This window comes from Monodon monoceros, unplaced genomic scaffold, assembly GCF_005190385.1.
Source record: "Monodon monoceros isolate NGI ecotype Baffin Bay Population unplaced genomic scaffold, NGI_Narwhal_1 Super_Scaffold_16, whole genome shotgun sequence".
NCBI classification, from domain to species: domain Eukaryota; kingdom Metazoa; phylum Chordata; class Mammalia; order Artiodactyla; family Monodontidae; genus Monodon; species Monodon monoceros.
The window spans coordinates 27,932,387-27,956,250 of record NW_021703772.1 but is presented as its reverse complement, the minus strand read 5'-3'; the positions used below and the strand labels follow the sequence as shown (position 1 = coordinate 27,956,250).

The 23,864-nt window shown below is 35.6% G+C and overlaps 1 protein-coding gene across 1 annotated transcript in view; it reads left to right on the top strand.

Annotated features, from left to right (window-relative positions):
• PTH2R (parathyroid hormone 2 receptor) overlaps window positions 1–23,864 on the top strand; it is a 103,888-nt gene that overhangs the window by 5,716 nt on the left and 74,308 nt on the right. The window lies entirely within an intron of this gene.

Here is a 23,864-nt window from a genome sequence, read left to right as displayed (position 1 = left end):
GGATCAGAGATGACTGCCCTGGGTACAAATGATGCAGTGGAACGTATATCTGGTCACAAAGATGGAGGAAAGAGAGCTGCTGGTAAAGCAACCCTGAGGGAGTTGAGTGTTTCCAGAGATCTCTTGTCTTAATAACTGACAAACTAGCAGGCTAAATGTTGAGCTTGCCAATTAGTCCACTGGATGATAGAATTTTATAGACTCTCAAAGAAAGTAAATCATAGCTTTCTGGAGGAAGAGGGAACTACACAAAATGGTCAAGATTATGGACCTTCTAATAGGAACTGAATTTGGAATCTGTGTTTCCTGTTCTCATGCTATTACTTATCTCAAAAACTCAGTTTCTTCATCCCAAAAATTGGGGTGAGGAAAAGTAAAAAAATGGGATGACCTAATGCCAGTTATTTTTTTCTGACATGTGTATTACATGAAAACCTCATGAGAAGCATTTAATGTAGTGCCTGTCACAGAGTTTGCTCACTGTACGTATCAGCCATCAGTGTTGTCGTCAACATCATCATTACCATACTTTCTATCACATTTTAAATTAGTTATTGTTTGTATAGAGAATCTCTATTATTTTTATTTTTTGATTCATACCTATGAAGTTTATTCCTGAACAGTAACAACTTTCTCCAATATCTGTATCTGTTCTTTCTTTTTTTAGAGATAACTTTTATTTACAATAATAACATTAATAACAAACAGTTACTGAGCACTTCATCTGTGACTGTGTTTTACCGTCATATTATTTATCTCAGATTATAGCCCACGAGTGTAGATTTTATTTTGTTCACTTTGTATAGATCAGGACTATGAGAACTAGTATTTCATGGATTTCTAGAAGGTACATCTTTTTTGTTTTGAATACTTTATTTTTTTTTGTAATTTTTATTGGGGTATAGTTGATTTACAATGTTGTCTTAGTTTCAGGTGTACAGAAAAATGAGTCTGTTATACATATACATATATCCACTCTTTTTTAGATTCTTTTCCCATATAGGCCATTACAGAGTATTGACTAGACTTCCCTGTGCTATACAGTAGGTCCTTATTAGTTATCTATTTTATATATAATAGTGTGTATGTGTCAATCCCAATCTTCCAATTTATCCCTCCCCCCTTTACCCCTTGGTAACCATAAGTTTATTTTCTACATCTGTAACTCTGTTTCTATTTTGTAGATAAGTTTATTTGTAGCCTTTATCTGTTATTTCTTTTTATCTTTTTTCTTACGTTACATTAGCTAGAAATTCCATATAAAGTTGAATGATAACAGTAATTATTGTGGGCATCTTACCTTGCTTATTACTTCAGTGGGATGCTTCTAAAGATTTATCATTAAGTATGATAGTTGCTCTAGGTTTTTAATAGAAGTAACATCATTGCTAATTTTGTTAAGTTGTTAAATGTAAGGCTAGTATAGAACTTTTGAATGACAACATGTATAATTTTTAAGTCACAAATGATACGTTATTTCTTTAAAAAATGTCATATTCGTTGTATTGAGCTCCTGTCACAGGTATTGGACTACTTGAGGGCAGGAACTGATTCTTAATCATTTTTCTAGAGTGAATGGTACCAGTAGATGTTCATTAAATATTGGTAAGTGTTTTCATAATCATAGGTAGAAGGGCTATTATATATTGCTTCTTAAATTAGCAACTAAGTAAAATACTTTTGTTATTATGAGATATAGGATAAAAAATTCAAATGTCTAGCAAACAAACAAAAATGTTGTTATTTGGCCAACTTTTCAGTTCCTTATCTGCCCTCTCTCAAGAATTTGCCTGGATTCTTTCCGCTGTATGCATCACCAAGTTAATTTCCAGTTTGTCCTCTAGATATCAGCTCATGTGTACCTTATTCAGGAAAGCCTGGCTTACCCAGTAAGGCAAAAATGTCCTTACAATAAGCTCTCAGAACACTGTATATCTTACTTTCTCTTGTAGCATTTTTCAGAGTTGTAACTTAACATTTTCTGTGATCATGGTGTAATTACTCTTTCTCCTTTTCTAGACTGCAGTTTTCATGAAGGCAAAGACTGTACTTGTTTTTGCTCCTTTTTGTATCCCAAATGGCCAGCACAGAGCAAGAAATCATAAACACCACTTGAATAAATGAACATTTAGTCAAGTAAAATAAACATTTCTCCGTAATAAAATATAGTTCCCAAGTTTTCTTGGTCCTGCAGAGATTATGAATATTTTGGTTGATTGAAATGGCATTAATTACACATTAATAAATTGTGTTCTGATTTTAAATTAAAAAATACTATTTGGCCAAATATTTATATGAGAAGATTGGAAGAAACTTATATGTATAATTAAGGTAATTAAGGTAAAACTGCCTCTCTTTTATGAAACCATTTACATCAAATTGCAAACTGGCTGAAATTTCCTAGATGAGAATAGTTTATACTGCTTGTCACTTTCCTTACTTTTATAATCAGGTTAGTTCTGTTTTCCATGATAAAAAGTTTCTCAGTTATTTTTTAAAATACATTTTTTTTGACAGCAGAGATTGTATTTAACAATGCAATTTTGTGGCCATGAGATATGCCTAAGCTTGAATATTCTTCTGCCTACACTGTAACAGAATCTGCCTTTAGCAAGCCACTCATGCATGTAATGAGTACCAAGGCGGGACTTCTCCTCTCAACATATATTCTGGCATCTCATTTCTTAGATGAATAAAGTCTGTAAGACACAATATTCAGAAGCTTTTGGTAGTTATCTAAACAAAACTTAAGCTCAATTTTATGTTGATTAATTGAGCTTAGAGATATCTAAAAACTGGAAGAAATCGTGAGTAGATACGTGGGGCTTTCCTGCATCCTCAAGAATGCCTTTTAAAATCATTCCAAAGACACAGCATACTTCTATTTCCCATCAGATTGGTAATATTTAGTTATAACATTTTGTTTGTGAGTTTATTGCATTTCTTACCACTCACGGTTATAGTGTAGTCTGAGAGCCATATTGTACCCCTTGACCTACCCCCAGGCAAGATCAATGGCTTGAATTTCTTTTATGTCTACCTTTTGCCACAGTATCTTGCCCTTGGGAGGATTAAACGAATACTGTTGAAATAAATACTCTCAACACTCCTCAGTGCTAAACCAGCACAATCAGTGTAGAATGAGTAGATGACTGGCCGATGGCTTTTCTGTGAATTTGAGGAGTTGCCCCCAATGAAAATTCTTTTTCCCCAGGACTTTTTTTTTTTTTTTGCGGTACGCGGGCCTCTCGCATTGTGGAGCACAGGCTCTGGACACGCAGGCTCAGCGGCCATGACTCACGGGCCCAGCAGCTCCGCGGCATGTGGGATCTTCCCGGACCGGGTCACGAACCCGTGTCCCCTGCATCGGCAGGCGGACTCTCAACCACTGCGCCACCAGGGAAGCCCCAGACTTCTCATTTTTAATTCAATAAAATTGCACTGCGTTACTAAGTATTATGTTCATTGTGCAGGTTCCGAAAGTGGTTAAGAGATGGCTCTGTTCTCCAAGGAGCTTTCACTCTACGGGAGGAGACAAGATTGCTACTACTGCAAAAAGGAGCTCTTGGCCTCTGCTCTTGACTTCTGTCTCCCCTCCCTGCAGGATCTGTTCCTTTTCCTTCTTTCTAATATATCTTGTCTGTCTTTGACTTACACATTTTTGCAGTGTGAATGGTAGATACTCAGCTAGAGCTGGGAAAACCTCTGCCAGAGGTTTCTCATGTTCAGCCTTTTTTTTTTTTTCTTTTTACTTCACTAAGTTTATTTTGGTCGAATATATTTAGAATGTAATAAAAGTATAGGCTTGGTGATAATAGCAGTAGTAATAGTTAACATTTATACAGTGTTCACTATATAAAGGCACTTAATTAGGCATCTCCATGCATTATTTTCTTTAACCCTCACAACAATCTCATGAAGAAGGTAATGAGCATTTTTATTGCCTCTCCAAAATCCACTCCATTTCTTACCAATTTTGTGGCAAACAAGGACAAGTGGTAGAGTAAGTGAAAAAAAAAAATGCAAAACTGAAAATCCCTGCCCTCATGAATTTTACATTCTCCCGTTCTCCTGAAGCCTGCTCTACCTATGGAGTCAGATGTATGCACCAAGAAATTTCCTTATGTTATCTAGTTAAGCATATTGTTGGCACAGTTTTACGCTGAAATTACATAAAATCTGTGCTTTAATTCTGTAGATATGGGAAAACAAAGAATAACTTACCTATTAACGTCTTCTCATTAAAATTTCAGCCATGCTAGATGACTAAGTTCTAGAGATTGGCTATTCAACACAAGGCCCATGGTGAGCAATATGGTGCACTTTTTCCCCCCTTAGTTTTTCTTAGTTTTTTTTTTCTTGGCACTTAATGCACTTAAAACTTGTTTAGAGGGTAGATCTCATGTTAACTGTTCTTACTACAAAAAACCGAAAACTAACAAAAGGGTCAGAAGTACACTTTGGGAGATGTTGGCTACATCTTTTATTTTGATCATGGTGATGGTACTGTGAGTATTTGCACATGTCCAGACTCATCAAATTGCACACATTAAATATGTGCAGCTCTTTGTATATCAGTTATACCTCAAAAAAGCTGTCTAAATAAAAGGTATCCTATCTAATTAAAAAAAAAAAAAGAAACAAAAAAACCCCATAACTTTTTATTCATGACAGTTCCAATCGGCAAGTATTGATACTTTGATGGTCTCTCATGCACCAGACAATGTGATAGTCACTGGAAATATAAATATAGTGAAATACATGCTCACGTTTTCAAGCAGAGCATGTTCAGCATTTTTGTAAATGTTTCTAAATTTGAGTTAATGTTTAAACCAGCCTTTGAGTGATGATGGTTCCTTTGGGAGAGGAAATCAACTTGACAGAACACCTTGTTGTTGAATTGTAGCCTCTTGTGTCTCTCCCCCTAGTCTCTCCAAGGTTTGTGTCCCAAGTTACACTGATCTCTCACAATGTTATCAAATATAGCACTCCCGTTTTTGCCCTTAGTGGGTTAAGTTTTGTTGGTTCAAAACCTCAGGAGCTCCCCGGGTAAAATGTGAAACTGGCTTCTGTACACGGAGGGCAAGGAGAGATGGAAGAAAGAGGCAGATCACTCCACATTGGTAGGTGGCAGGTTTAATAAGCAAGGGAACTTAATATGAAGCTTGTCTTGGGCAGCAGCAAGATGAGTAGATCTCCACCCTCACCTGCCACCATCTTGTAAGTTGATATAGAGGCCTTACCTAGGTTCAGTCACGTGTACCATCCGGATGGTCTCAACAACATGTTCTCTCAAGGCTGCGTCCATGAAAACAGCTCTCACTGTGGAAACAGTGGACAAAGTGTGCATTCCAAGGGCAGGGGAGGGGGTGAGGAGCCTCTGATTGCCTGGGTCCAGCCCTCGGCTCTACCTGTGGTCATGCCCTCTCAATAACTTCCCCCAGCAGTTTTACTTTACCTACAGTAAGACCATAGACTTTCACTTCTTACTTGTTCAGAACCCCTTTATCATTCCCAGTCTATTAACTAAACTGCTCAATACAGCCTACCTTTTCCTCCTTTTTTCTCCTATTATTCACTCAGCTATCTAAGAACTGTTACATCTTGGCCTCCTCTTTTTCGTTCATAAAACTAGCTGTTGTCTGATGGAAAACCAGCTGTTTCTGATATCATTATATCATAAATTAGGAAACCAAAGTTTTATTCACACCTTTTTTGAGAGGCCTTAGAACATTGTTTAATTTACAAGTTCTCATTGTAATTTTTCTTTATTCGCTTAATAAGCATGCACAATTTTTATGGCTAATGAGTGCATAGTGTTTCTACTATGTGAAACTTTACCTTATAGTTTGTTGACCTATTAATAGTGATTTTACTTCATTGCTTTTGCTCAAAATTATTCTCTTCACTGCTGATGATATAATACCAACCATGTTAATTTTCCAAGCCACTACTCTTTCCCAGGATCCTACAACTGTGCCACATGACAGATGTGTTGCCTGGGGTGGTAACACCAATTATAAATGGAATATTGGACACTGCAGTTTGGCCTGTAGTGTGATTTTTCTGTAACTCAAATTCTGGTTGCCTACTGCCTGAAGGAAATGATCTTCTTGATGATTTGTTATGTCCCCACAAAGGTCAACACTGTGTGTGTGTGAGGAGTGGCTTATTTATTTATTATTTTATTCTTTTTTATATTATATAATGTGATTTGCAAAAAGGTGTACAACTTGATGATTTAATATCTCTATATATCGTGAAATGATTACCACTGTCAAGTAGCCCATTCGTCACCTCACGTAGTTATCTTTTGTGTGTGTGTGTGTGTGTGTGTGTGATGAGACCACTTAAGATCTACTCTTAGTGGGAATCCCCTGGCGGTCCAGTGGTTAGGACTTCTGGGTTCAATCCCTGGTTAGGGAACTAAGATCCACAAGCTGTGCAGTGTGGCAAAAACAAACAAACAAAAACTACTCTCTTAGCAAAATTCAAGTATACATACAATATTTTTAACTCTAGTCACCATGCTCTAGGTTAGCTCCCCAGAGCTTATTCATCCTATAACTGGAAATTTGTACCCTTTGACCGGCAGCTCCACATTTCCCCCACCCCACAGCCCCTGGTAACCACCATTCTAGTGTCTGGTTCCATGAGTTTGACTTTTTAGGTTCCACATATAAGTGAGATCATATACTATTTGTCTTTCTGTCAACACAGTTTTGATAGTGCTAATTATTGTCTGCTTTCCTTTCCACATGAGATGGACTCTGTCATAGTGCAGCACATTATCGAACAGGCTTGAATGACAGAATCAGTCCTGTGTGAGAACATTTCCTTGGGAGACAGGAAACTTGGCTTTTAGTGCACATTTTACTATAACTGAGCTGGGTGACCATAGATAAGTGGCTAAACTCTGGGTTTCATTTTTTATTTGTAAAGAGTAGAAGGTTTTGATCTTTAATATATTAGGGATTCAGACTTCTTCAAATTATCAATATAGTTTTAGCTTTTAGAAAGAACTTTATTGAAATTAGTATGTAAACATAATAGGAATCCAAGATAAAATCTGCCTACATTCTCATTTAGTCTTTGGCTATTCACATATTCAATGAATACATACTTTCAGTTACGTTATAAATGAAACTTTATATGTTACTTTTTCACTTGACATACAGTACATATTTTTCCAAAAACTGACTTTTTTTTTCTGTTTGACACACACTTTTCCTCCTTCTTTCCTCTCACCACCATTCCACCGTCCCCATCCCACTCAGGTAATATGTGTCCTTCCACCTTTTTCTCCATAACTCATTTGATTGTATAAAATATACATGTAGGGGTGAAATAGCATTTTGTTGATGGTTTCCTTTGCTGTACAGGAGCTTTTTAGTTTGATGTAGTCCTACTTGTTTATTTTTGCTTTTGTTGCCTTTGTTTTTGGTGTCAAATTAACAAAACAAAACAAAACAAAAACACCTGCCAAGACTGATGTAAAGGAGCTGACTTTGTATATTTTCTTCTATGAATTTTATGGTTTCAGGTCTTGCCTTCAAGACCTTAATCCATTTTGAGTTTATTTTTGTATATGGTGTAAGATAGTGGTCCATTTTCATTCTTTTGCATGTCCAGTTTTCCCAACACCATTTATCGAGGACCCTCTCCTTGAAAATTAGTTGACCATATATGTGTGGGTTTATTTCTGGGCTCTGTTCTGTTCCATTGATCTTGTATCTGTTTTTCTTCCAGTACCATACTTTTTTGATTACTATAACTTTGTAATATAGTTTTAGATCAGGAAGTGTGATGCCTCCAACTTTGTACTTCTTTCTTGAGACTGGTTTAGCTATTTAGGGTCTTTTGTGATTCCATACAAATTTTAGAAAAATTTTTTCTATTTCTGTGAAAAATGCCATTGAAATTTTGATAGGGATTGCATTGAATCTGTAGATTATTTGGGTAGTATGGACATTTTAACAATATTAATTCTTCTAATCCATCAGCATGAAATATCTTTCCATTTATATGTGTTTTCTTCAATGTCTTTTATTAATGTCTTATAGTTTTCAGTGTAGAGGTTTTTCACATCCTTTGTTAAATTTATTTCTAAGTATTTTATTATTTTTGATGCAATTGTAAATGAGATTAAAAATATTTTTCTTTCTGATAATCCATTATTAGTGTATAGAAATGCAACAGATTTTTGTGTATTAATTTTGTATCCTACAACTTTATTGAATTTGTTTATTAATTCTAACAGTTTTTTTGGTGGAGTCATTAGGGTTTGCTATATATAATATGTCATTTGAAAATAGAGACAGTTTTACTTCTTCCTTTCTGATTTGTATGCCTTTCCTTTCTTTTTCTTTCCTAATTGCTCTGGCTAGGAATTCCAGTAGTATGTTGAATAAAAGTGGCAAGAGTGGCCATTCTTGACCTTAGAGGAAGAGCTTTCAGCTTTTCACCTTTGTTTTGTTTTTAGCAAGTAATTAGGTTTATTTTTTTCAGGTTTCTATTGACTTTATTTTAAAAAATTTTTATTTTATATTGGAGCATAGTTGATTAAAAATGTTGTGTTAGTTTCAGGTGTACAGCAAAGTGATTCAGTTATACATAAACATGTATCTGTTCTTTTTCAAATTCTTTTCCCATTTAGGTTCCCTATGCAGTGTTCCCTGTGTTATACAGTAGGTTCTTATTGGTTATCTATTTTAAATATACCAGTTTTTCACCTTTGGGTATAATGTTAGCTGTGGGCTTGTCATATATGGTCTTTATTATGTTGAGGTACGTTCTCTCTGTACCCATTTTGTTTAGAGTTTTATCATGAATGGATGTTGAATTTTGTCAGATGCTTTTTCTGAATCTATTGAGATGATCACATATGACTTTTGTCCTTCATTTTGTTAGTGTGGTGTATCTCATTGATTGATTTGCAGATAATGAACCATTCTTGTACCCATGGAATAAATCCTTTGATCATGATGTATGACCCTTTTAATATATTGTTTAATTCAGTTTGCTAATATTTTGTTGAGGATATTTACATATATGTTCATCAAGGATATTGGCCTGTAATTTTCTTTTCTTGTAGTGTTCTTATCTAGTTTTGATATAAGGGTAATGCTGGTCTGGTAAAATGAGTTTGGAAGTATTTCTTCATCTTCTGTTTTTTGGAAGAGTTTGAGAAGGATTGGTATTAATTTTTCTTTAATGCTTGGTAGAAGCCACCTAGTCCTGGACTATTGTTTGTTGGGAGGTTTTTAATTACTGATTCAATCTCCTTACTAAAATTGGTCATTTCAGATTTTCTATTTCTTCCTAATCCAGTAGTGGTCGGTTGTATGTTTCTAGGAACTTATCCATTTCTTCTAGGCTGTTTAATTTGTTGGCATATAACTGTTCATCATTTAAGTGTAGTTTCAATCAAAGCCAACAGATTTCTTTTTCCTAATTGGACTAAAATTTAATCTTTAGTAATCAATATGGAAAAATTGCATAAATAAGGGACTTCTGCTCAACTAGCTGTTAAAGCTTATGTATGGCAGAAATAAATACTTGGGTGTAGATAAAACTTGAGAGAGTAAAAGTGTACTAATTTCCTCATTTTCCAGAAAGGTTAAGGTCAAAGGGCTAACTAAACATTTACTCTGGAAACTTAATCAGGAAGAAAGTTAAATGTTAGAATTGTATAGTGGTAAATCCAAGATTAAAAAAATACCAAAGAGAAAGGTATAATTTACAATAAATACATAACTGATATACAATTGTATATGACTAATAACATAGTACTAATATTTAAAGACAAGCAAAGGACAAATCCAATTAAAATATTGGCAAAAATTTGATCACTTTGTAACAGATCATAGTAAGAATGGCCATTAAACACACAAAATTTAAATTAAAATCACAACAAGGTACCATTCATACCCTCTAGAATGGCTATAATCAAAAAGTCTAACAACATCAAATACTGGAGAGGATGTATACTATGTGAAGTCTCATACATTTCTAGTGGCAGTGTAAAATGGTATAATCACTTTTGAAATATTTTGGCAGATTCTAACAAAGTTAAACATATACATTCACTATTCCCTAGCAATTCCACTTATACATTTTCCAAAGAGAAATGAAAACTATGTCCAACAAAATGTACAAGAAAGTTTAGAACAGCCTTATTTATAGTAGCCAACAAGTGTAGTTGTAGTATATTTATAGAGTATTACTCAGAAATAAAAACCAACAATCCATGCAACGACATGGATGAATCTCAAAAACAGTTGTTATGCAAAAGAAGACAGATGTTAAAAAATACATACTATAAGATTATATTTATATAAAATCCAAGAATAGATAAAAATGATCTGTAGTGAAAGTAGTTGCCTGGGGCTGGGGATGGGAGTGGGAATGGGTAAGAGAGGAACTGAATTGAAAGGAGCACGAAAGAACTTTCTGGAGTGTTGGAAATGTGTATAAAATTGTGATGGAAGTCCTAGCCCCAGCAATCAGAGACGAAAAAGAAATTGTATTTCTAATACAAATTAGAAAAGAAGAAGTAAAACTGCCACTGTTTGCAGATGACATGATACTATACATAGAGAATCCTAAAGATGCCATCAGAAAACTACTAGAGCTAATCCATGAATATGGTAAAGTTGCAGGATACAAAATTAATGCACAGAAATCTCTTGCATTCCTATACACTAATGGTGAAAAATCTGAAAGAGAAATTAAGGAAACACTCCCATTTACCATTGCAACAAAAAGAATAAAATACCTAGGAACAAACCTACCTAGGGAGACAAAAGACCTGTATGGAGAGAATTATAAGACACTGATGAAAGAAATTAAAGATGATACAAACAGATGGAGAGATATACCATGTTCTTGGATTGGAAGAATCAATATTGTGAAAATGACTCTACTACCCAAAGCAATCTACAGATTCAATGCAATCCCTGTCAAATTACCAATGGCATTTTTTACAAAACTAGAACAAAAACTCTTAAAATTTGTATGGAGACACAAAAGACCCCGAATAGCCAAAGCAGTGTTGAGGGAAAAAAACGGAGCTGGAGGAATCAGACTCCCTGATTTCAGACTATACTACAAAGCTACAGTAATCAAGACAATATGGTACTGGCACAAAAACAGAAATATAGATCAATGGAACAGGATAGAAAGCCCAGAGATAAATCCATGCACCTCTGGTCAACTAATCTATAACAAAGGAGGCAAGGATATACAATGGAGAAAAGACAGTCTCTTCAATAAGTGGTGCTGGGAAAACTGGACAGCTACATGTAAAAGAATGAAATTAGAGCACTTCCTAACACCATACACAAAAATAAACTCAAAATGGATTAGAGACCTAAATGTAAGACCGGACACTATAAAACTCTTAGAGGAAAACATAGGAAGAACACTCTTTGACATAAATCACAGCAAGATCTTTTTTGATCCATCTCCTAGAGTAATGGAAATAAAAATAAACAAATGGGACCTAATGAAACTTAAAAGCCTTTGCAAAGCAAAGGAAACTACAAACAAGACGAAAAGACCACCCTCAGAATGGAAGAAAATATTTGCAAACGAATCAACGGACAAAGGATTAGTCTCCAAAATATATAAACAGCTTAATGCAGCTCAATATTAAAAAAACAAACAACCCAATCCAAAAATGTGCAGAAGATCTAAATAGACATTTCTCTAAAGAAGACATGCAGATGGCCAAGAAGCAAATGAAAAGCTGCTCAACATATCACTAATTATTAGAGAAATGCAAATCAAAACTACAGTGAGGTATCACCTCACACCGGTTAGAATGGGCATCATCAGAAACTCTACAAACAACAAATGGTGATGAGGGTATGGAGAAAAGGGAACCCTCTTGCACTGTTGGTGGGAATGTAAATTGATACAGCCGCTATGGAGAACAGTATGGAGGTTCCTTAAAAAACTAAAAATAGAACTACCATATGACCCAGCTATACCACTACTGGGCATATACCCTGAGAACACCATAATTCAAAAAGACACATGCACCCCAATGTTCATTGCAGCACTATTTACAATAGCCAGCTCATGGAGGCCACCTAAATGCCCCTTGACAGATGAATGGATAAAGAAGATGTGGTACATATATACAAAGGAATATTACTCAGCCATAAAAAGGAACAAAATTGGGTCATTTGTAGAGACATGGATGGATAAGAGACTGTCATACAGAGTGAAGTATGTCAGAAAGAGAAAAACAAATATTGTATATTAATGCATGTATGTGGAACCTAGAAATATGGTGCAAATGAACCAGTTTGCAGGGCAGAAACTGAGACACAGATGTAGAGAACAAACGTGTGGACATCAAGGGGGGAAAGTGGCAGGGGCTGGGGTGGTGGTGTGATGAACTGGGAGATTGGGATTGACATATATACACTAATATGTATAATATGGATAGCTAATAAGAACCTGCTGTATAAAAAAGTAAATAAAATTAAAAAATTAAAAAAAAGAAGAGGGCTTCCCTGGTGGCTCAGTGGTTGAGAGTCTGCTTGCCGGTGCAGGGGATGCGGGTTCGTGTCCCGGTCCAGGAGGATCCCATGTGCCACAGAGCAGCTGGATCCATGAGCCATGGCCACTGGGCCTGCGTGTCCAGAGCCTGTGCTCCGCAACGGGAGAGGCCACAGCGGTGAGAGGCCTGCATACTGCAAAAAAAAAAAAAAAAAAAAAGAAAAGAAATAACACAGAGATATTGTATACCTTTCACACATTTTCTCCTGGTGGTAACGTCTGTCATAACTGCAGTGCAATATCCCAAGCAGGAAATTGACATCAATATAGTCCACCTACTTTACGCAGATCTCACTGGGTTTACATATACTCATTTATTTGTGTATTTTGTTTTATGCAGTTTTATTACGTGTTGATGTACGTGACCACCACCATAGCTAAGATATAGAACGGTTTCAGTACAGGAATCCCTCCTGCTACACTTTTATGGCCACAACCACTTCCCTCTCCTCTCTTGCCTCCCATGCTCCCCCAATAACTGGCAACCACTAATCTGTTCTCCATTTCTATAATCATTATATGTCTCTTAAAAGAATTAACTGTGCTTTGATTCTAATTATTAATTGGATACCTACAATAAATTCATGTGGTTGAAATGAAAGAGAAAGAATGAATAATAGGTGTGCAGGATGACAGCTCTATGTGATCACGTTCCTAATGCTGTCATCTTAACTGTTACTGAGCCATGGTATAGAAAGACACATTTTATTCTTTAAAGAAATTTTTTTTATTAAAATTTTTAAAAAAATTTTGTATTGTAGTTGATTTACAATGTTGTGTTAGTTTCAGATGTACAGAAGATTCTTTTCCCATATAGGTTAATACTGAATATTGAGTAGAGTTCCCTGTTCTATACAGTAGGTCCTTGTTGATTATTTTATATATAATAGTGTGTATATGTTAATCCCAACCTCCTAATTTATCCCTCCCCACCACTTTCCCCTTTGGTAACGATAAGTTTGTTTTCTATGTCTGTGAGTCTGTTTCTGTTTTATAAATAAATTCATTTAGATACATTTTATTCTTAAACTGCTTTTGATTTGCTTCTCATATGAACAGGGTCATGGGGAATTTTATACAGCCAAATGTGCAACATGGCCTGGTCTTCAGATTTAGTTCTGGGTTAGAGGTCAGTTTGTGAAAGGATTATAAAACTTGAGAAGTATGGACACTTTTGTGGTTTTTATGGTACTTATGCTTGTATTTTATACATATTGCTTGTTTTTCTTTGAATTAAAAAAAGGACAAATTGGGGGAACACTTCCATAGCTGGTGATTGAATTAAAGGTGGGTGGTTCAATAATATTTTCCCCCAAACTGTCAGTTTATTATGGCAGATTCCTGTCTCTATTCTAACTGAATATTACAGACAATACATTCTAAATAATTAAAAACATGTTTCATTTTCAAACTCCCTTTACAATATAAAAACTTTGGCCACTCTCAAGGGAATCATACTCTTGAGAGTGACAGCAGCATTTAAGAATGTAAAATAAAACATTAATAGGTATATATGAACTCTTTTGAGGCCTGTGTGAAAACATGGATTAGAGAGTTAATAAAATGGATTTATTATTTGGCAATCAATTCTAGAGTATACGAGAAACCCTAAATTACAAGCAAAATACTTTATATTAGGCCAGCTCATCCTTCTCATGGACTATGGAAAATAGAATGTCGCCTCCAAGGGAATTCATTCTCTTTAAACATATTCTTTTTTAAAATTTATGTCCTATGAGCTGATTATCAGCCTTGCTCTGAGGGTCAGCAGCTGTCCAGATCCCATTCCTCAGCAGAATTCAATAAACATATTCTTTTAATCTTTTCCAAATTACAGTCTAATTTGATATATGAACGTTATAGTAACTTTCTAAGAGGACTTTTAAACATTAAAGAAACTTCACTTTATGAGAAATGTTTTTGCAAAATTATAAAATAATCATATTTGAACAATTCTCACTTACCTTTGTTTTTTACAACCACCTTGTGGCAAATCTTCATTTACTAGAATGAGGTAATGTTTTTACATATTGTGTTTTTAAAAATTAGGACAACATAATTCTTTTTTGAAAAATTAACTTTTGAGATAATTGTAGATTCACATGCAGTTGTAAAAAAAAATGCAAAGAGAACTGTATATCCTTTACCCAGGTTCCCCCAGGGTAACATCTTATAAAGCTATAGCACAATACACAGCCAGCATATTAACATTGATACAGTCAAGATACAGCACATTTCCATCCCCACAAGGATCCTTCCTGTTGCCTTTTTATAGCCACACCCACCTCCTTTCCACTCCTCACTCCTCGTCAACCCCTGGCAACCGCTAATCTGTTCTCCATTTCTATAATTTAATATATCTGCTCTTTTTTTTCTTTGTCTGCTTGCTAGAAGTTTATCAACTTTATTGCCTTCTCAAAGAACCAGCTCTTTGTTCCATTGATAATCTATATTGTTTTGCTGTTTCAATTTCACTGATTTCTGTTTTTATCTTTATTGTGTCCTTCCTTTTATTTTCTTTGGTTTTATTTTATTCTTGAGGTGGGAGATTATGTTGTTGATATATGACTTTTCTTCTTTTGTAATATAGATATTTAGTGCTATAAATTTCTCTCAGCATTGCTTTATCTGTGTCCTATACATTTTGATACGTTGTATTTTCATTTCCTTTCAGTTCAATGCATTTAAAAAAAATTTCCCTTAAGCCTTTCTTTTTGACCCAAGGATTATTTAAAAGTGTGTTTAGTTTCCAGTGTTTGGAGATTTTCCTAGTATTTTTCTCTTATTGATTTCTAGTTTGATTCCACTGTGGGCTGAGATCATATGCTTTATGATTTCAGTCCTAAACTTGTTGAGATCTGTTTTATGGCCCAGGATATGGTCTACTTTGGTATCTATTCTGTGAGCACTTGGAAGGAATGTGTATTCTGCATTGTCGAGTGAAGTGTTCTATAAACGTTTATTAGATCCTCTTGGTCGAGTTGTATCTTTGTTGATCTTCTGTCTAGTTCTATCAGTTGAGAGAGGAGTATTGAAGTTTCCAACTATAAGTGTGGAATTGTCTGTTACTTCTGTCACTTCCATCAGTTTTTGCTTCACATGTTTTTCTCTTTTTTGATGTATACGCATTTAGGATAGCTATGTCTTGGGGGAATGACCCTTTTATTATTATATAATGTCCCTCTTGGTCTCTGGTAGTTTGCTCAGAAGTCAACTATCTGGTGTTAATATAACTGAGGAAATGGGGACATCTCTTTGTTACCGCTCAGTGGAGGTAGAAGTTGAGGTTCCCCAGCCAGCATCTGTTGCACTCAAGTTGGAGAGTTCCTTGTTACTGCTGGGTGGGGGTGTGAATTCTGCTCCCCATGTGGTCTTCACCAACACCACAGTGGGGTAGCCTCATTGTTACTAGACTGACTCTCCACTAGGTCTTCTCTGACACCACCCCAGTGCAGGGGATGTAGGGGCATCTCGTTACTGCCAGCTCGGGGTGAAAGTCTAGGCTCCCCATATAATCTCCACTGATACCAGGGATGTGAAGGGCCTTGTTACAGACCACTGTGGGTAGGAGTACCGACCCTCTACTTTGCTCTGAAACCACTCTGGGGAGGGTGTAGGGACCCCTCCTTACAGCCTGGCAAGGATGGAAGTCTAGGCTCTCCACTTGGCCTTGGTAGGTATGGGTTGGGGTAGGACTGCAGTTTTTCTGTGGTGTTTGGCTTGGATTAAGCTGTTATTGTCTAAAAGTTTTCTGTCTTGTCAGGCTGCCCCGTTCCTTTCTTTGCTATAGAGAGCAGGGTTTTCTTGAGGTCTGTTTTTTTTTTTTTGGCCAGCACTTGTTGATATTTCAGAGTTGCCCACTTTCTCCAACTCCAAGTTGGGAATATATGAGATAAAAAGAAAACCCAGAGAATTTACCACAGTATTGTTCTTCAGGATCTGAGGTCTTTAGCTGGTCTATATTTTGCTCTCCACTTTTCAGATTCATCTTATGTTCATTTTATATATAATGTCCAGAGTTTTTAGTTGTACTCATTGGGAGGAATAGAAGGAAATGCATATACTCCATCAATGCCAGAAGTAGAAATTCCAGAATGCTTCTTTTTGTATACTACATCTAATTTATGGATTCATGGTTGTTTGAAAATGGAACATATGTGAATATTGTAATTATGAAGATTCACATGTACTGGCAGTAACAATTAATATATATAAGGATAACTACGTACTTTTAATAAAATATACATGATCAAATTACGGCTTCTTTTAGCCGTCAAATATGTGACAGATTGAAATTTAACATTTACTTTCAAATTGTAAATGATCACTTGCCCAGGAAAAATTGCTAACATCTGTTTTTCTAAATGTACCACTTTGTTTTGGATGCAATTGTTGCTTTTGGAGTAATAGTCATTGAATATGAAGACTGTTCTTCTCTTTTAAGTACACTGTGATTTTAATGTCCCTCTATGGTAAAGAACACTTGTTTCTGTAACAAAGGCCGAAGAGAAAACAATATAAAGGAAACATTTTCTTACTCTCATTTGAAATGACTAAAAATCAATTTAACAGGTCATCAATTAGCACATGCTAATCAAACTTGCTCCTGGTTAAACTGGCCACATTTTTTAGAACAAAATTATCTTTAGAAGCTGTAGTTTATTTGATGATTATGTGCCTGAAAAGGTTATCCCAGTAAAAAGGCTACATCTGCACAAAAGGAAACAAAAATGAATTTGTTCAGGTAAAAATGGTACAAGGGGTGATTTGAAATGTTCATGTTTAATATTTGAGGTCAGATTTCTCTGAATCAAATTTATAGTTCTGAAACTTGGTCACAGATTACCCAGTGTTCTCTGGGATTGAAGTAAAAGAAAGTAACTATTGAACTGAAAAAACAGCCAGAAAAAATTAAAATAAAATAAAAATAAAGCCAACCAATTTGAATGGTGCCTGAGTGTTTCTAGATAATAGATGGGAAGAAGTCAGTTTTTCCTCCTGGCCCATTCACTTGGCTTGTCTCTTTCCATTTTGTTCTCCCTTTTTGATAAGTGAGATTTTTATGGCTCACTTTTAGTGTAGCTGCTTTTAACTCAGAATCTGCATTGTGTTAGCCTGATACCTAAATTATGGTGTTTATTCCAATCCCCCAAATTAGTTTTATTTTCTCCTTTCACATTAAAATAAATATGGGCATTGAACTATGACTACTATCCAGAAATCTTTAAACTACATACCTTTTTACTGATCTATTCTTTGTATTACAAATACATTAGAAAATAATAAATTCATAATTTTCAGGAATAAGGCAATTTTTTGATGCTAAAACTAGTTCTTATGATAGATATTCTTTCTGTAGCCTTCATTTCAGTTTAACCTGCCAGTCTATAATTTTATGTCATTTAAAATCATAATGATCAATAATCTCTAAGTGTACTTCCTATAGCTAGTAGTGTAAACATCTTTCTATTTCTAATGTTCAGTCCATAATGTCTTATTGCACAACATTAAAAGATTTGTTTTCCCACTTTCCTTAAAGAACAAATCTAGAGGATAATTTTATTTGCAGCCTGATATTAAAGATTTGGGGATGGCAAAGGATTGTATCATTGAGAGGCTATCAATTTAGGTAAATTGATAGGTTTTATTATCATACTTGATTAAAGAATCTCTAAGTCCCTAACAGAAAACAGAAATTCAAAGCTCTGGACCCTATTATTGTTAACAAATCCACAGAAAACATAATTTTCAGTATTCTCTTTCTAGAAAACAGATGACCACCTGCAGAAAATTGTGATTGTTTAAAAATATCTTGCCATTTGTGACATCACAGACCTTGAGGGTATTATGCTAAATGAAATAAGTCAGACAGAGAAAGATAAATACCTTTTGATTTTGCTCATATGTGGAAAATAAAAAGAAAAAAAGAACAAATCAAACCAAACAAAAACAAATACATGGCTACAAAGAACAGAGTAGTGGTTATCAAGGGGAAGTGGCAGGGAGAGGGCAAAATGGATAAAGGGGATCAACTGGAGACTTCCCTGGTGGTGCAGTGGTCAAGAATCTGCCTGCCAATGCAGGGAACACGTGTTCAATCCCTGGCCCAGGAAGATCCCACATGCCGCGGAGCAACTAAGCCCATGAACCACAACTACTGAGCCTGTGCTCTAGAGCCTGTGAGCCACAACTACTGAGCCCGTGCATGCACAACTACTGAAGCCTGCACACCCCAGAGCCCGTGCACCACAACTACGCATGCCGCAACTACTGAAGCCCACGCACCTCAGTGCCTGCGTGCCACAACTACTGAGCCCATGTGCCACAACTACTGAAGCCAACACGCCTAGAGCCCATGCTCTGCAACAAGAGAAGCCACCACAATGAGAAGCCCGTGCACCACAACAAAGAGTAGCCCTCACTCACCACAACCAGAGAGAAAGCCCATGTGCAGCAACGAAGACCCAATGCAGCCAAAAAAAAAAAGAAGGGATCAACTGTATGGTGACAGATGAAAAGTAAATTTTTGGTGGTGAACACATTGTAGGATATACAGAATTAGAAATATAATGTTGTACACATGAAACATATAATGTTATAAACCAATATACCTCAATAAAAAATTTTATATTACCTCAATAAAAATTTTTTTTAAAGAAAGAAAAAATATATTTACAGATATTTTGATACCTTTCTTTAAGAGGTAGAGATTAATTCCTCTCCCCTGGAATGAAAGTTGGTGACTTGCTTTTAACCAGTAGAATCTGATGGGACTGACTGTAAGTGATATCTGAGAGAGGATCATAAAAGGCATCGAAGCTTTCTCCTTTCTTTCTCTCTAGAATCACTTACTCTGTAGGAAGCCAGTTGTCATGTTGTAGACACTCAAGCACTCAAATGGAGAGAAGCATCAGCTACTGAGGAACTGAGGCCCCCTGACAATAGCCATGTGAGTGTGCCATCTTGGAAGTGGATCCTTCAGTCCTAGTCAAGTCTTTCGTTAACAGCATCTATAGGTAAATTCTTGACTGAAACCTCATAAGAGACTCTAAGCTAGAAGCACCCAGCTAATCCTCTCCTAAACTGTGAGATAAACAATGTTTGGTGTTTTATGCCACACAGTTTTGGGTTAATTTGTTACACAGCTATAGATGACAAATACAGATTTTTCCCTCCTTAAAATTCTGTCCCTCTGGAATCACTCTTGGTACCAAATGAATTGTATCATGTTAGATGGAAGCATGACTTTGTTATTGAGTTTTCTGGAAATTGTGTGGTTTAAAGAGCTGTATATGGGTGCCAAGTTGACAGATGTGGATTTCGGTGGCTTTGTAATGTCAACTTGGCTATGTTTAACTGTATTACCCAGAATTCCCTTCCCTTCATATTTTTGGCTAAGATGAGCCACAAGAGACATTTTTTCATGAGTGTTTGAGGGCAAAGGTGAAGCAGCAGCTATTTTGTTTTTTACACTCAGAGAGTCAAAGCAGGCACTTCTGTATCTCATGGACATTGTTGCTTGTCTGCTGGCTGATCTCATGGGAGAGGGATAGCAGCCAGGCCTGCAACTATGTCATCTTTCCCTGGGTCCTCCTTTAACTTACCTGATTCCTTGGCCAAGTATGTATTTAGGTCCATGATGAGAGTGCCGGCTTCTTCTGCTGGGCACCTCCATCATGAAGGTTGGAGGCACCAAGAAGTCACATGGATTCCAGTGTGTCCTCATGGTTTCTAGCTCATGCTGATGGTTCCAGCTTGTTTTCACTCTCCTTCTCTTTACACTCATCTTCTCTTTTTGACTCCTGACCTACAGATTTCTAGCTTCAGCATCAGACAAAAATATTAGCCTTCTGGAGACTGTTAAACCAGCTCCCACAACTGTATAGGTCAAATCTCTGTAACACATACTTTATTCTATTTCTAGCTTTATTTCTACCTCTATCTTTTTATCTATAATCTATTTCAATCTCTTAATAGTTCTGCTCCTCTGAATGAACCTTGACTAATAGCGTGATCTTCATCATCAACTTGTACCTTCAAATATGTTTGTTCTCAAACCCATTAAAGTAAGTATAAGAATCAGGGGTTCCTGTGAAACATGAAAATTACCAGTCTCTACCTCCAGAAAAAAATTCTGATTCACTGGGTGGGTGTGCAGCCTAAGAATCTACATTTTACATAGGCATCAGATTCAGGTGGTCCAAGCACCATACTTTGAACACATGCTTATGAATGTTTTATCATGTTTAAAAGATATTTCTTTGAAATTGAAGTTTTCCAATAATAGAATTTCTTTCTAATGCTAGTAGTGTTAAAACCAAACCTAGGTGAATTCATCCAACAAACATTTATTATTCATGTGTTATATGTTAGAAACATGCTCCAGGGTGGGAAAATGTATGACGGTATCTAGTGAAAGATACCCAGTAGAAAGAAGCATTGTGTTGGAGTCCTATAAAATGTTGTTATACATCTTTCTATTCCTATTGATAGTGATTTTTTCTGACAATGTTTTAAAAAGCCCTGTGGTTTTTCAGAGCAAGTTCAGGTATAAAGGAAGGTACAGATTAGTGAGACAGTGTGATTCTGCAGTTGCCTCTTCCTAGATTTCAGCCAGGGAAGTTCTGTTATTTTACACACACACACACACACACACACACACACACACACACACACGAGGTTTTCTCATGAGGTGTTTTATTTGAAGAAAATGTACTACATAAAAATAATTGAAAATGAAAATCTTTACTATAAAATATTAAGCATATTATTTTTCACATTAAAAAATGTTTAACAAATATTGATTAAATGGATAATGGATATGTTGATGCATTTTACCATTAGAGAGTCACAGTATTAATGCGAAAAGGACAAACCATAGCTAACATCATATGCAATGATGAAGTGTTGAAAGTTTTCTCTCTAACAGGAACAAGACAAAAGTGCCCACTCTCACCATTCCTATTCAACATAGTACTGGAAGTCCTAGCCAGAGCAATTAGTCAAGAAAAAGAAATAAAAGGCATCTAACTTAGAAAGGAAGAAGTAAAATTGTCTCTAATGGAACATGCTATGATCATGTATTTAGAGAACCCTAAAGATGCTATCAAAGCTAATAAATGAGTTCAGTAAAGTTTCAGAATACAAAATCAACATACAAAAATCAGTTGTGTTTGTATACACTAACAGCAAACTTCTGAAAAAGAAATAAGGAAAACAGTTCCACTTACAGTAGAATAAAAGATAATGAATAAATTTAACCAAAATGGGTAAATATCTGTACACTGAAAATTCCAAGACATTGATGAAATAAACTGAAGAAAACAGAAATTAAGGGGAAGATATCCCATGTCCATGGATCAGAAAAATTAATATAGTTAAAATGTCCATACTACCAAACGCCATCTAGAGATTCAGTGAAATCCTTATAAAAATTACAATGGCATTTTTTTTACAGAAATAGAACAAATAATCTTAAAATTCATGTGAAATCACAAAAGTCTCTGAAGAGCCAAAGCAATCCGGAGAAAGAAGAGCAAAGCTAGAAGCATCACAAATCCTGATTTAAAACTTTATTACAAAACTACAGTAATCAAAATTGCACAGTTCTGGCATAAAAACACACATAGACCAATGGAAAAGAATCAGGAGCCCAGAAATAAACTCACGCATACATGGTCAACTAATCTTTCACAAGAGAGCCATGAATACCTACTGGAGAAAGGACAGTCTCTTCAATAAATGGTTTTAGGAAAACTGGGTAGTCACGTACAAATGAATGAAATTGGACCCCTATTTTATATCACTCACAAAAATTAACTCAAAATGGGTTAAAGACTTAAATGTAAGCCTCAAAACTGTAAACCCACCCAAAGAAAACAGGGAAAAAGCTTCTTGACATTGGTCTTGGCAATGATTTTTTTGGATATGACACCAAAAACACAAGCAACAAAAGCAAAAATAAACAATTGAGACTACCTCAATCTAAAAAGCTTCTGCACATCAAAAGAGACAATCAGCAAAATTAGAAGGCAACCTATGGAATGGGAGAAAATATTTGCAAACCATCTATCTAATAAAGGGTTAATATCCAAAATATATAAGGAACTCATACAACTCAACAGCAAAAATTAACAATCCAATTAAAAAATGGGAAAAGGACTTGGATAGATATTTTTCCAAGGAAGACATACAGATGGTCAATAGATACATCACTAATCATCAGGAAAGTGTAACTCAAAACCACAGTGAGATATCACCTCACATTTGTTAGAATATCATCAAAAAGACGAGACAACAGGTGTTGGCAAGGATGTGAAGAAAAGGGAACCCTTGTGCACTGTTGGTGGGAATGTAAATTGGTACAGCCACTCTGGAAAAAAGTATGGAGTTTCTCAAAAAATTAAAAATACAACTACCATATTATCCAGCAACCTCACTTCTGGATAATATCCAAAGGAAATGAAATCACTATCTCAGAGTTTAGATATCTGTACCCTCTTGTTTATTGCAGCATTGTTTACAATTGCCAAGACATGGAAACAACCTAAGTGTCCATGGATGGATGAATGGATAAAGGAAATGTGACACACACACACACACACACACACACACACAGAGGAATATTATTCATCTGTAAAGAAGAAGGAAATCCTGCCTTTTGTGCAACATGGATTGACTTTGAGCACATTAGGCTAAGTGAAATAAGTCAGACAGAGAAAGACAAATACTGTATGTTCTCACTTGTTTGGAACCTAAAAAGGCTGAACTCATAGAAATAAGAGAGTAGAATGGTGGCTGCCAGGGTCTGGGAGGTGGGGGAAATAGGGAGACGTTGGTCAAAGCATTCAGACTTCTAGCTATAGGATGACTAAGTTCTGGGGATTTAGTGTATAACATGGTAACTATAATTAACAGTACTTTATTATATACTTGAAAGTTAAGAGAGTAGATCTAAAATATTATCATCACACACACACACAAAAGGTAATTATGTGGGGAAGGAGGTGTTAACTAACTTTATTGTGGTAGTCATTTCACAATATATAAATGTATCAGGTCATCACATAGTACACCTTAAACTCACTTATGTTATCTGTCAATAATATCTCAATAGCAAAAAGTTAACTAGAGACCATTTGGTGTAACCCTCTTATTTCATAGATGAGTAAACCAAAGCCCCAAAACATGGAATGATTTGTTTCATTGGTAAATTTTCAGTAGAGCTAAGCATAGTCTTCTAGTCCATTTCTCCTTTCTATGTGCCATAACTGACATATTGTAAGAGGATTAAT